Source organism: Engraulis encrasicolus, chromosome 22 (assembly GCF_034702125.1).
Source record: "Engraulis encrasicolus isolate BLACKSEA-1 chromosome 22, IST_EnEncr_1.0, whole genome shotgun sequence".
Taxonomy (NCBI): Eukaryota; Metazoa; Chordata; class Actinopteri; order Clupeiformes; family Engraulidae; genus Engraulis; species Engraulis encrasicolus.
The window spans coordinates 18,767,572-18,782,614 of record NC_085878.1 but is presented as its reverse complement, the minus strand read 5'-3'; the positions used below and the strand labels follow the sequence as shown (position 1 = coordinate 18,782,614).

The 15,043-nt window shown below is 41.6% G+C and overlaps 1 protein-coding gene across 1 annotated transcript in view; it reads left to right on the top strand.

Moving 5' to 3' along the window:
* Positions 1-310: 310 nt before the first annotated feature.
* Positions 311-15,043, top strand: part of large2 (LARGE xylosyl- and glucuronyltransferase 2) — a 104,665-nt gene continuing 89,932 nt past the window's right edge. Inside the window, exon 1 of the mRNA XM_063189116.1 lies at positions 311-426. The gene's annotated coding sequence lies outside the window, so the exon portion shown is untranslated. The remainder of the gene's footprint in view (positions 427-15,043) is intronic.

Below are 15,043 nucleotides of genomic sequence, written 5' to 3'. Positions count from 1 at the left end.
TCCTCTTTCAGCAATATTTCCTCCCACTGTATTTGTTCTGTTGTTCTGTTTGTTTCCTTCTCAACTGCTCTCTCCTTACTTAAACCTTTCATAATGAGAACCAATGAGAATCAGAGATCATCCTGCCCAGCACTGTAGCGGTCAGGTCAGGACCAGAGACCCATGGCAAGCAAGTCCTTAAATTGAGTTTGTCTATGTGTTCATGTTGCTGTCCTTGGTCCTGATTTTTAAAAAAAGATTTATTTTGCCCTGTATTTCCTTTCCAGCTTCCAATTAGTGCAGACAAGATCAGAACACCTGCTCCTCCAGATGCCAGGAGTTTGGAGGCGAGAGAGGAGCCAGACCTGAACGGGGAGCTGTCTTTGAGGACCAGAAGACACATCTTGTGTGTCCACTCAGTTTCCCCCATGACAGACTGAAGACCAGGTAGGTGTCTATAATAGCAGTGATCACTGATCAGTACATGATTGTCATCAACAAAAAAATAGCCGTCATCATTGCTAACTCACTAAACTGGTAGAGTATAACTTTTTTTGTGATGAACACTTTGCTATGTTTTAGTAAACAAAAAACAAAACAAGTAAAAACAAACAAACTCATAACATGAAGACAAGAGTAGTAGAAAAAGGGGGAGATCACCCAGCGGGGCAGTGACAAAAGAAAATTGTACAAGGAGGGGTGTAACATAACTCAAGATTCACTACTAGGGAGTTGGAAGACTTTTTAAGGAGGATATGCTGATGGTCTATATGGATCTGTGTTAGCTGCGAATGTTGTACCTCATATCAAACCGAGAACTCTGAAGGGGGCAGCAAGGAAGAGGGAGGAAGATGAGATGGAGGATGAGGACGATAAACAGTTGCAACGACCAAATTAGAGCTTTTTTTGTTTGAATGGCTCCTATTCAGTGAAAACCTTTAGCCTGCTTGGCCTGACTGACGTGGTCACGAATTTGAGGCGCAAAATAAAAAACGAAATGCTTCATTCCATTTGATTCGCCGCGACGGCCTGATGACCGTTGATTTGTCAGAATGGAACACTGAATTTCGCCTCTCTTCGCTTCACTCGTTTCACTTGCATGTGTCCCTGCTTTAAGTGTTAGTCATTTGCAATGTATAAATTGTGTAGAAAAGGAATATAAGAAAACAAACAAAGGGGTATTAAGAAGTGAATGCGGTTATGTCCTGTGTGCAGCTCTAGACAGAATGAGCGCTCTTCAGTTCAATCTCGAAGTCAAAAATTTGAGGCATCGTAGTGCATCATTACACAGCTCCGGAGAAAACCACTCAGGAGCCTAGTGACTGTAGTGACTTATTTTTCTCGTGAAACAATATGATGTGTGTCATTACTTTCCGGAAGAAAAGATGCCTCCTCAGCATATGCGTGTGGATGTGGAGACCCGAGCTGATACCAGAGGGAGCTTGTCTTGTGATTTTGGAGTGATGACTGTAGGCTCATAAGTGCTGAGTAAAGTCCTCTGTTTTTTTTCTCCCTGTCCTCCATACCCTTTCATTCCAATTTATTCTTTCATATAAAATGTCTGCCATCAGTCAGCCATCAGTGTTGTGCTAAACCGGTCATGCAAGCCTTCTATGTTGCATGCTAACAAAGGTCCGTGCCAGCTTTAGTTAAGGTTGTGAGGCAAAAGGACAAGCTGTAAGGGTACATATGGCTTATGATATTCTACCATCAGCCATCGGGCTCAAGTTGCCCTCTTTCCACACAAAGTGAGCCTGCAGGTCATTCATCCCCACTAGCATTGTGCTTTTGAACGTTATAAAAGACTCAAATACTGTAGGTCTCTCTCTCCATTATTTTTAACATCATGACGTGCACAAGTGCACTTAACTAGCGTATGTACGGTGCGAGCAGTGGGTTTATATGCATACCCTGTCTTTTGGTTGTCTATCTTATGTCACAATAGTGTGCTGTGCTGTCTGCCGTGTCATATTTTGTCTAGTCTTTTCTGTCGCCTAGCCTTTCGCCTAGTCTGCCTTCTTGTATCACAGGAGTTGAAAGAAGACAAGAAGCAAATGTGGTATCAAAACAAGTTTCCAAAAGAACACATAAACATCTATCAATCTGTTTGTCTTATTTTACAATCATCAGTTCTCACTTTGAGCACTGTGGGGAGCATAGGCCTAATGAATGACAACTGGAAATTCAAGAGTATATGTGGCTTTAATTTGTGCTTATACTATTTAGCTCATTTGTGTGTAGCTGACTTACTTGGTAAAATTCCATGGATCAACTTGCATATGTATTTGCTGTCGGAAGGCTTTCACCCTTGAAGTCGCTGATTAGATGTCTGTTCGTGGACAATTTCAGATACTTCTTTTTAAAATTATTTTCAGGTCCTTTTAAGCCTTTTCTGATAGGACAGTGTGTGATGGTGACAGGAGGCGAGTGGGAGAGAGAGATGGGGGAGGACAGGGAAATAATCTCAGGGCGGAATCGAACCCGGCTCCTCAGTGTAACAGTCAATGCTTTAACCCTTTTTGAGTCACGTCTGGGGCCTTAGAAAATGTGATATATTAGTTTTATTCTTTCCCTCCCATAATACCCACTCTATTAGTATAGACTAACTCACATCTCTCATCTACAGGAGGGTGGAGGAGAGTTTTAAGGGACACTGTGCAGGAAATGGTACTGCAACTATGCTGCTCATTGAAACTGGGCTGCCTATTGCCAAATTTGATTTACATGAAAGTTTACTGAGTAATTAACAAATATTTTCTAGTATGGTCCAAGTAGAGTCATTTTTGCAGCTAAAAATGGCTATTTTTGGAAATTCAAAATGGCGGACCATGGAGAAGATCCCCCTTTTCATGTATGAAAAGTGCAATTTTTCCAGTCTTAATGAATACTTAGAATTTGATGCTGGTGGTAAGTTTTCATGAAAAAGGTAACATTAGTGAATGGAGAGCATGAATTCTGGAAATAAACAACTCAAAATCTCACACAGTGTCCCTTTAAGTGTAGATGACAGAATGCAACCTTTTCTACAACCTTTTAAATTCCTGCTTAGTGCTATTGCTTAATGCCTGCATCAAACACAACTTATGGTGCACATGGAATGTTTCTTTATTACTATAGAACAGTCACAAACTAGCCATGTAGTGTGATGGCAGTATGTTCAATATAAATGAACACTAAAGGATTGTCTTCCGGTTTTGATCTCAGATGGATTTTTGCTGCTGTCGATGTTTGGAAGTGGTGTCTCGGGTTAAAAAAAAAACATTTTGAACAGAAGTAAAAGCAGCCGTGACCTTAAACCCTCTACAGTGATGTATAATGCAGGGCCTAATGGAAGTATGCTGCCTCTTTTAAAAGTGTGTGTGTGTGTGTGTGTGTGTGTGTGTGTGTGTGTGTGTGTGTGTGTGTGTGCGTGCGTGCGTGCGTGCGTGCGTGCGTGCGTGCGTGCGTGCGTGCGTGCGTGCGTGCGTGCGTGCGTGCGTGCGTGCGTGTGTGTGTGCGTGCGTGTGTGCGTGCGTGTTTGTGCATGCATGTGTGCACATTTTAGATGTAGGCCTACTGCTCTTTGAAAGAAAAATATCTTCACAGGATTAAAGCAGTTCAAATGTCAACCTAAAGCATTCTATAAAGCATTCCTCCAAAGGCATTGGAGTTGGGAACATTACTGATTTTTAGTATAACCAAGACGGACAGTCTCTGTAAACTTGCTTTCAAGGACACACACACACACACACACACACACACACACACACACACACACACACACACACACACACACACACACACACACACACACACACACACACACACACACACACACACAGATATACAGACACACACACAGAGACACACGCACACACGCACACACATACAGCACACTCTTAAGCCCCGCTCTCTCTATCTGTGTCAGTCCCCAAGTAAAGCAAATGGGGCCAAATGCTGGAAGCAGAGCTGTCCCATTCAGCATGGGGTATTAGTGCTGTGGCTGTCTTATTAACATGCCAGTCTCTATCAGCATCTCCGCTGGGGCCCACGCCGCGCCGCGCTCCTCCCCGCTGTACCTACCTGACAGTCCCAGTGCTGGGACGCCCACCCCCCCTGCACCACACACATTTGTGTTTAACAGATCAGAAAAGAAGGCTCGGTTTGTTTCCTCCGGCTCAGACAAACTTCGTTTTATCCCCTGTCACCTAGATGATGGATAGTGAGGAGAAGTTGTGAGCTCAAAAGAAAACTTTTTCCAAGCACGTTTTTTTTTTTTTCTTCAGGGGTTGGAAGTGTGGCGCTAGATAAATACTCTCACCTTGTTTGGCTCCAATTTGCATTGAGTGAAATGCCGGCCTCGAGTCGGCGCATATTAAGGCTTTTAAACACTCACCTTTTTGTTGAATCATCTCATTCGCTGATCTGTCAGGCTATTGGTCACTTTTTGTGATGTAATGGAACAGATTTAGTTCCATTAGCAATTGGCAGCACTTCTTCCCCCTGTGAAGCAGTCGCAAAGGAGATGTGGAGATATTTAACCGTAGCTCTGACTTTCAAAATGGGAGGGCAGAGACGACTAGAAATTAAACATGGTCAAAGTGAGGGATGGTCAAATGGTCAAAGTGACATAGTGAAAGTGGAAATAAATTGTAAATTGGGCAATCAATGCATTCACACTGAAATTGTCAGCTAAATGCTCTGTTTTATTTTATGGGATAGAGCTTCTGTCAGCTTTTGCTTGGCTTGCTTGGATTTTTTTTGTAAAATTCTGAGGCCTACGTTAACAAGCTAATCAGGAAGTACTTTCCACATTACCAAAGATTCACCCACTCCTTTGCTATATTAAACCACCCTTTCCTTCACTTACTACTCCCCAGTACTATGTGTGTACTTTGTGTACTATAATATGTATATAACGGAAAAGTCTATAGAAAGGATGCCTAGTGTTGGGTGGGCCCATATGACCAGATTTGGCAAATTTGCTGTGGCTTTTGTCAATAAATGTCGTCACCCCAGAACACAGAACTGATGTACAGTGCCCATAAAAAGTCTACGCACCCCTTTTCAAATGGCAGGTTTATGTGATGTAAAAAATAATGGAAAGACAAATAATTTCACAACTTTCCCCTCTGTAACCTAAACTATTATCCTGTACAATGCAATTGAAAAACAAACGTGCATCCATGTATGAATGCAGGGACATGCCTGTGGTTTTGTGTTTCTGTGCTTTTGTGTGCACAGCGCATGCATGTAATTCAGGTGTGTTAGTGTTGATGTATATTTTTCAGAACAGAAAAGCGTGGGTGGCAACACTCCACACATAATTAAAATGAAATACAGAGAGAAGCACATCTATCTCTCCATCTAATCTCGCTCTCTTTTCTCTTTTCCTTTATGTGTCTCTTTCCTTTCATCCCTCTGTTGAGCTGTTGTGTGAAATGTACATAATAATTAACGCCTACCATGTGAAAGATGACACGGGCAGAGTACTCATGCACAAAGAACAATCAGTGTTATCACATGATCACAACACACACACACACACACACACACACACACACACACACACACACACACACACACACACACACACACACACACACACACACACACACACACACACACACACACACACACACACACAGGACAGGTCACACAAAAACACGGTGCATTACGGTGCACATACAAGCACACACACAAAGGACACACACACACACACACACACACACACACACACACACACACACACACACACACACACACACACACACACACACACACACACACACACACACACACACACACACACACACACACACACACACACACACACAATGACAGGTCACACAGAAACACAGCACATTAGAAATACATGGTAATATACTGGCCTGGTAAATGTGCATGCAGAGCCCTTGTCATGTTTAATCAGAGGCGTGTTTAATCAGCTGTTTGTACAATCTGTATTTAGATATTTTTGATATCCAAAGCACCCTCTGTGATTCTCATTATCACATTGTAATTTACTCAGATGGTCTCTCAGAGCTGCGTCACTTGTCACACATTGTCACATTCTTCTTTTGCTCCTTGGTCTCTCTGTCTGTGGCAGAGCAGCAGACCATGATGACACCCCAAAAACTCTCTCTCTCTCTCTCTCTCTCTCTCTCTCTCTCTCTCTCTCTCTCTCTCTCTCTCTCTCTCTCTCTCTCTCTCTCTCTCTCTCTCTCTCTCTCTCTCTCTCTCTCTCTCTCTCTCTCTCTCACTCTCTTACTCACTCTGTCTCTCTCTCTCACCCTCTCTCTCTCTCTCTCTCTCACACACACACACACACACACACACACACACACACACACACACACACACACACACACACACACACACACACACACACACACACACACACACACACACACACACACACACGTGTGCATGCATAATTAAGCATCCATCCTGACACATTGACACATATACACACTTTTACACACGCTTTCACATTTTATATCTTTTTTAGCTTTCAACCTGACAAGCCAGCACACACACGCACAGGCACACCCACACGCACATGCACACGCCTAATATGTTGTCTTCGCACAATGCCCCAGCTTATTAACGGACTGAATGTTTTCAAAATGACAGCATTTTGTTTTTATTAAAAAAATAAGCGTTCCAACTTTTTTGGAATCAGTTTGTATAAAAGGTCCATGCCATTTTCAGACGCACTTTATCTTTCATTTTGTTTCAGAGCAGGTTCAGCTCTGTAATTAAATCATCCTCTCTCTGCTCCTGAGCCAGAGCACGTGCATACTGTATGAGGCAGGTGCAAGTATTTTGGGAGAGCAATGCTCGACATGGCAGCTGCCTCTGCCAGCGCTGTCAAAGCCTGCGTGCACTGCAGAGAAGGACTTATTCCTATCTATCCACTGTGCTTTTCACCAAGGTCCTCTCACACACAGCTCACTAGGCAGGGAATGCCTTTTCCACTTGTAGCATTGGTGGATAATTGAAGAGCTCTTTTCCAAAACGCTATATCCACCATTTTTTACTTTTTGCATTTTAATATTGGAATTGACTGTTAAAAAGTTCTATCATCTATGTGTGAAATCTTGCCATTCAAATGTTTTGAGAACATACTTTTTTAACCTCTATAAAATGCATTTTGCAATGCAATTCAATGGAATGCCCAATACAAAAATGTCAATTTCCCAAACATTCTATCAAATGGATATAATCTTATTTTGGAAAAGAGCTCTTCAATTACTGTATGAAGACTTACCTTCCCCTTACACAAAGAGATCTTGTAGTCAGTATTGTTTTCCCACAAGGGTTCAACAAGCCTCCTGTTGCTATAGGAGACTGTCATGAAGACTATTTTCAAAGAAAAGGCTCACAAAACAAATTTTCAATCTGATTTTCACTTTGCTTGCTCTGTTTCCCTAAGCACACCAGTTCCTTGACTATAGATGAAAGCCTCAACTTAGTGCAATTTGACATAATGTAATCAAGGTCAGTAACGCTATATGTTGCAGAATGTAAGAGGTTGTAGGTATGTCTCTCATTCTGAAAACAAATGTTCTTTTCTGGAACCATCTAGTATGTAGTCTCCATGTTGAAAACATTTGAAAGATTAAAGCTGAAAAAGAGAGATATCAATTTTTGCCAACATTTCGAATGGGTAACCAGAAATCAGTTGAAAGCATAAAGGATAAATGTATCTAGTGATTGGTTGAAAAACATTCCATTTTAACTGCACACAGCTGTGTAAGGCATAAATGCACAATGCGCCGGGCAACATTTTGAGTAATGTTTGTCTGCAACATGACTAATAGAGACTAAGTGATGGGAAGATGATGATCAACTCTTCACAACAACCTTATCTGAAAAAAAGAATAGCCACTTATCGCCTTGCATGACAGTATCACTCAAAATGTTGCCCTGTGTATCATCACTTCCAAGAGAAAGTGAAGTTATTGGGGTGAAAGAGATCAAATGCATAGCAGTTTTGTGTGTGTCTGTTGAGACTTGCGAATTGGTTGATAGGGATTTTTTGCGTCTCACCAGCAGATGGTGCCTGTCACTGTTTTCTCACCCATCGCAACAGAGAATTATTAAGAGAGATGAGCGCAATCAGCTATAAGTGTTAGAAATAACACTTATGAAATCACTTTTTAAGTGGCACTACGCATACTCTTAAACCTTTCCCTCTCTCCATAACAATGTGCTGTCTTCCTCTCCCTCTCCTCTCCTCTCCTCTCTTCTTTTCTTTTCTTTTCTTTTCTTTTCTTTTCTTTTCTTTTCTTTTTTTCTTCTCTTCTCTTCTCTTCTCTTCTCTTCTCTTCTCTTCACTTCTCCTTCTTTCCCTCTTTACTCTCCTTCACGGCTCCTCTGCTCATCTCATAGTCAACCTCGCACCTGGACAGGGACGTGCACAGGAATCTCAAAGGGCAGTTGCTCTAACCTGAAGAAAGGGCAAATCCCCTCCCCCCCCCCCCCCCCCCCCCCCCCCCCCCCCCCCACCCCCCCCCCCCCCCCCCAAAAAAAAAAAAAAACATCAACAATGAACGGCCTTCAGAATTTTTAGGAAACTTCACCATGGGTATTATTATTTTTAGTAGTAGTAGTAGAAGTAGTATATTATTGTCATAATTATTAATAGGCTATTATTTTATTGTACAGTATCTTGAATATGCGTACCATATAATATAACATGCTAGTTTTTAAACATGTAGGCCTACCTATTAATCATATCAGAGATGATCAGCCTTATGCCCACCTGCCCTAAATGTCTCCTGATCCACATTTCCTCATGTGTGGTATGTGACTGCCCCTAAATTAAATGAAATTATGAGAAAAAGCCTTGATAGTTTTTAAACTTGTATCAGTCACAGAGATGATCAGTCTAATGCCTACCTGCCCTATGTGCAGAGGTCTGTGGCTCTGAGTCATCCTCATCTTAAATGAAATGAAATGATGAGTAAATGAATAGGCTAAATATGAGGATACTTAATCAATTAACCCACTGTCATCTTTATAATCCTTGTAGCAGCCAAAGTATACTTTAAGTTATAATAAATAGAAATAGCTTAAAAATGGTTAAAAAGATCATTTAATTTTAATTTGAAATTTCATTAATAGGCATATTCCATGATTAAAATGATGAATATTATATAGGAAAGCTAAAACAATAAGAATTCACAGGTTTAGGTCATTTGTTGGATCTTTTGTAGCCAATATTAAAAATGTGTACTGTCGCTTTAAGAATTGACGAGCCGGCTTTCATTTCAGATCGCAAAGAACCGTGGCGTGGGAGCAACCAGTTCTTATCTGTTGCTCTGCAGCTCCGAGCTTCTCGCAGACTTTATAACCTTTTATTTTCATTACAGATATTTTAGTTAGTTCATGCACATTTTGTAGGCCTAAGTGTCTTGAGAAGAACAGTAAACGTCAGTTATCATGTGGAGTGATTTATTTCAATTACATGGACATTGACAGTGGAAACAGTAGGCTAGCCTATCTTTGGGTCGGAGAATATATCACCGTAAGAAAAAGCACTTTCCTAGCGGTCTCACCAAGATCAAACCTCTACAATCCTGAAAAAGATTCTCTGCCTCACCTGCACCTGTTCATTTTTTCGCAGCCAACTCTGCAGAGATGTGCTTCCTTTAGCTAGCCTACCCCCTTAAGTTCTCTCTTGCTTGATAAAACGACATGTCATCTGCATGTTTCTTAGTTGGGTTAGCCTTCCACAAAACAACCTGAGCCATGTAAAACGTTGACTGCAAGCTAGCTGGCTGTCGTTTCCCCCTAATATCTGAACGTGGCACGCCGGCTGTCAGATTATTTAGGATCACTAAACGTCCTAAACTCGACATCGGCTTTAAGAGACATTAATTGTGATCATGTAGTTTAATACTGTGTAGTCTGCTATGTTTCAAGCTCACCTCAGGCCGTCAGGGCAGTCGCTCTACTCCCTGGACATCTTCAACATATTTTGCGTCTCTGCCCTGGTCGCATGCATGCTTGCTCCCCCCTCCCTCCCATGTAGAGCTGCGCGTGCCCCCCGCAACGCGCATGCTGCCCCTCAACTCAATCTCTCGAGGTGCAGGTGAATCTGAATTTGAAAACTTAGTTTAGGAAGCTTCAATCAAAAATACGAATGGCAAAGCAAATCAGATGAAACATGGAATCTTAGCCTATTTTTCCGAGGCATATCTACAGCTGGCTGTCGGGGTTTTTTGCTACCTAAACGTGGCGCTGGCTGGCTGTCAGATTTATGATAACTAAAAGTTCTCAACTCAACATTGTATTAGAGAGGTTGATTGTGAGCATATTTTGTACCCTAGGCCTATTATGTAGACTGTGTGTAGGGCTCTAGCCGACTCCCAGGCATCTTCAAAATCTTTCGTGTCTCTTATAGGCGCTCAAGCGCCTGTCGCGTGCCTTCTCCCTCCCCACCGGAGTTGTTGCGTAGGCCTACCTCACATCGCTCGTGTCCATTCTCGGCGGGTCTGATGAATTTGTATGACTAACTTAAGTCTTTATTGTTGAAAACTTCAATCAAAATTATGAATTATGAAGAAATCAAATGATATTGAAATATGAAATTATAATTGCCATATTATTTTCCCCTCCCTTGGAAGGGCAATATCAGCCAATGTGGGCAAAAGGGCAGTTGCTCGGGCACCGTGGGCAACTATGCTGTGCACGTGCCTGCACCTGGAGGTGTGCGCGGAAGGGTATTGAATATTTTGTCTTGTTGCACTTTGTTTTATTTATGACATTTTCAATATGAAAGTGCAAGAGTGTCACAAACACAATTTGGAATGGACGCCTTCCTCTCCTGACTGAAACGTAATGCATGCTTCCATCCCGTTGTCCTTGGGCAGCCATCCGCGCGGACTACTAATGACAGAGTACTGGTCCGCGTGGCCTTCATCAGCAAAAGGGTTTTGTTGTCCATGCTTGCTGTTTGATATCCACACACATGCGCCTATGGATCACACGATATGGCACATTTTTGCCGATGTGACGCATTGACGATGGAGCTGTGTCCTTGAAAGTCTACAGTTCACTTCTGCTCGGTGTAGAAAGACGCTGTTGACAAGCCCTAAGCAAATCGCCTATTCATTCCTGCTGGTCTCTCTTACAGCTTCACTGTGGGGACACAGAGGAAAGACGAGACATTGCCCTTGTCTTTTAAGCCTTAACTTAAACACATTCATGTAATATAGCACACACTATACAGTAAGTGAGTCTTTTGAGGACCTATTGTGTTTCATTGTACAGCCATTTTTCATTATTCACTGATATCCCATAATTTTTAAAAATATTTTTTTTATACATTTTTGCATTGAGTCAAATGAATACTTGTGAATAACTTAGACACGTTTTAATTTACATCATGACAGTATAATAAAGTTTAGAAACATCATGATAAGTTAGTGTGACTCATTTGGGTCATATGGTGTCACAGAGTGAATAATATTCAAGCATTTCACCAGCCAACATCATCTTCTGAAAGCTCCATCTTCACTATACTTGATGATCTATGACTAGTCCACATTTTTGGACACCTGCCAAACGTTGTGAAATTTCAACCATTGGCTGGTGGGGAAATTGTGCTGCAATATGACACCTGCATGAAGAAAAAAATAGACATGAATAGACTATTACTTGTAACACAGGCAAACATCACATAATGTTTCACATATCCCTCTTGGGAGGATACGGTATAGGCCTAGTGAAACAACATTTATCAGAGTGTCCTAACTTTGTATGCAGAAACCATGTTGTGGGTGGGCTTTGTCATACTTACAGTAAGATTCATCAAAGCTGCTTTTGTTCCAGGAATCAACAAAACTAATGGTCACATCATTCCCTACTTGGACAGTAACTAGTCAACTTGGGCTGATTGTAATATACCAGCCCTCCTATTTCTATTAGTACTCCATTGTTTCATTTGATGTAGTATTAGCTGAGCCACATGCTAGGAACTATGGATAACTTTTCACTCTACACCTTTCCATCGCTCTGTGTTCGTTGTGTCAATATGGGCTTTCAGAAGAATCAGAGCATTTGCAGAAAAAAATGCTGTAGGGCTGTGGTGTGTGCTAAATGCATTTGAAATTGACATTATTTAAGAGCCAAGAGCCTCGGAAAAAAAACTTAAGCTTGGGCATTAGGTTTAAGAGTGGTGTAAATGGTAAATTTATTAGCTGTAATGTTCGGCCATATCATTTGTTATGGCTTTCATATGGATCAATCAGTCATTTTCAAAATAAAATGTGACAAGCAGGACCACAGTCGCACACATGCCGGTAATGAATAAATGATGTTGATAGTGGCAATTAATCTTGCGCCTGCTTTGACCTAGAGGCTGGATATACTTTAGTGCTGCCAAATGTTTAATGGGTCAGATTCCTGTTCAGCTTGGCTCTGTGCTGCTGCCAAGGTATATCTATACTGTATGGCCTAACAACACAGGTGCTGGAATTGGCTGTACGGTATACGTTCGTTTTGACTCTTTAGTTCCACTGTTCTGAAAGCACAACTTTGACTATGTCGGCCAAACTGAATTCTCCTTTTTAATTGTTGATATGAAAGGATGGCCAATCAAAACCCCTTGGCAATACATGATCTTCACACTGTGGGGTTAATGATTTTGACTTTGTCTTGACTATGGACTAATTAGAGCTCATTCATGTATTTACCCCCACAGGCCTTTTCTTCAGCCTTCCCCTTTGAGATTGGCCCTTCTTTAACAAAGACTTACATAAAAAAAAATCACTGGTCTTTGCCTTTGTAGATTTGTGCTTGCAGTACTGAATGCATGATTACTTTGCCTGTTCAGCAGGGCGAGTGTTTGAAGAGAGAGAGAGAGGTACAATTCACATTTAGACAAATATGCCTCTGCTCTGTGGCTTTGCCTCTGGGGTAAGTGCTATTGATTTCCAATGTGAAAGCAAATTGCAATGATGATGAACAATAATACACCCTATTAAGTAAAACATATATCTAACCCAAAATACACATTTTGAATTCATGGGGGTAGCCATCCTAGTTAAATGGATTTGTGGTGTTGCACTGTTGCAAAGCTTTAAAGTCTTTTGTGGAAAGGTTGTTTTTTTCCTGTTCTTTTCACTTACAGCCGTAATAGGTCTCATTGATAATTCAGTGGAAGTAAAAACTGTTCACACATTCTCTTGGATTTCCATCACTGTTTCAATGTAAATGTAACTATTGGTGGGTTTTCAATATGAAACTCTGCATGGAAATGATTGAAATTCACGTAGGATACTCCTGAAGGGAAAACATCTTGCTACAGATGAGAGGAATTGCTGCCTGACTGACATATGGAAATAGGTGTATTTGAGCAGGCATCAAATTCGCTGAAACATTGTTTCCTTTTAAGTTTTCTTGACAACCACAGCCATTCACAATTCTTCTTTCTAGTTCACATGACAAAGTAAAGACAAATGTATACACAAGCTAATTTCTAATTTCTAATTTCTCTAAGTTGTCAAAAATGTACTTAAGATATGCAAACAAGTTGGATGGGGACCCAGTTATACAATTTGAAGTGACTTGAGTTGAGGGGAAAAAGTAGACAAAAAAGTTTGAAGAACAAAAACAAACTTTCATCTCAGTTCTTCTTCCATAGTTTCTCTGACCTTTCAAACGTACCACCAGTTCCTCTCACTGATACCAAGACTACGAAATGTGACTGTGCATTGCATAAAACATCACTCTGAATCAGCCTGATGCATTTGTGTGCATGCACATGCAAGAGTGATTGAGCGTATTTTTTAATGTCCCATGTGCCAGTATTAGTCCTAATGTGGCTGCGTAATTGCCGGAGGAGAAAAATAGCCCGGGGGAGAGAGAGGGGTATGGATGAAAGTGTGTTAACCACCCCCACCCTTTTGTTTCTTTCCCCTCTTCCGTCCTCAACCTCCTCCTTTTTCCTCCACAAGGATTGCGCTCCGGGTTAAACTGCTCTGGCTGCGGGGGGTTAGAGTGAGAGTTGGTGAACGCATTATAATCACCTCTCAAATGATATTATTTCAGGGCTAACACAGCATTCAATAGCCTAGACAGTTCACACAGCATTTATCTCCAGTGTATGTAGCCTTCTGCCCTGGCTGCATGAGAACGAATGGAGGGGTTGGATTCGATAAATTATCTATGACACAAGTTCTATGAGAATGCACAGAGGTGTTTTTGGATTGTGTTTTGGTGTCTTGAAATGGATGTATTTTTTTAGTGAAGATTAGGTTTTAGGAATTCACATTGATGCGGCTGCCTGATTAATGTAATCTGTTACTATGGTGACTTGCATTTCATCCTGTTAAGCCAGCTAAATTGAATCGAGATTGGCTCTGCCACGCACCTGCCTGACCTAGTCCAAGTGCACCGATATGTTCAATTAGGCGTCTGGCATTAAAAGCAAGATACTCCATTTTGCCATCTGTCATGCGTTTATAGCCATGGCACTTATCTGCGAGTTATTCGCTGCCTGACTAATAAAACAGTGACTGACAGGAGGCAGACACAGGCCGAATGGGGAAGCTGTACTGGCCCCACTCACCCCTGGCCTGAATGTCCATCCTGCTTTTGGTCATTGAATGGAACAAAAATGAAAACCAGCAAGTTTGGTGTTTTCCTTGAAACAAAGAGAAAACCAGAAACATTGAACTCTAGCCTACAGGCCTTACAATAACTATTGTTTAATACAGCATCTCCCAGGAGGTAATACTGAACATTCTTAACTGGCCCTGGAGCGTTCTTTTGAGTTCTAACCACTGACCTGAATAAAGGGGACACCGCACATTCAATTCGTATCTGAAGCAACAGCTGGGGCGGGACATGAGACCATTTCTGGGCGGAACAAGGCAGTAGAGCAATTGTTTTAGAATTATTTTGATTGACAGTCAAACACATTGAGCCGGCATTGTTAGCCTATCAGCTCTTGTTCTGGTAGACTTAGCCTGTTTAAGGGACATTGCACCCCTGTATGCTACCCGTGTGGGTGAAGTGTAAAAAGGGTAGCCTGCAGAAACTTCAAGTTACTTATGATGATGGATTGCGT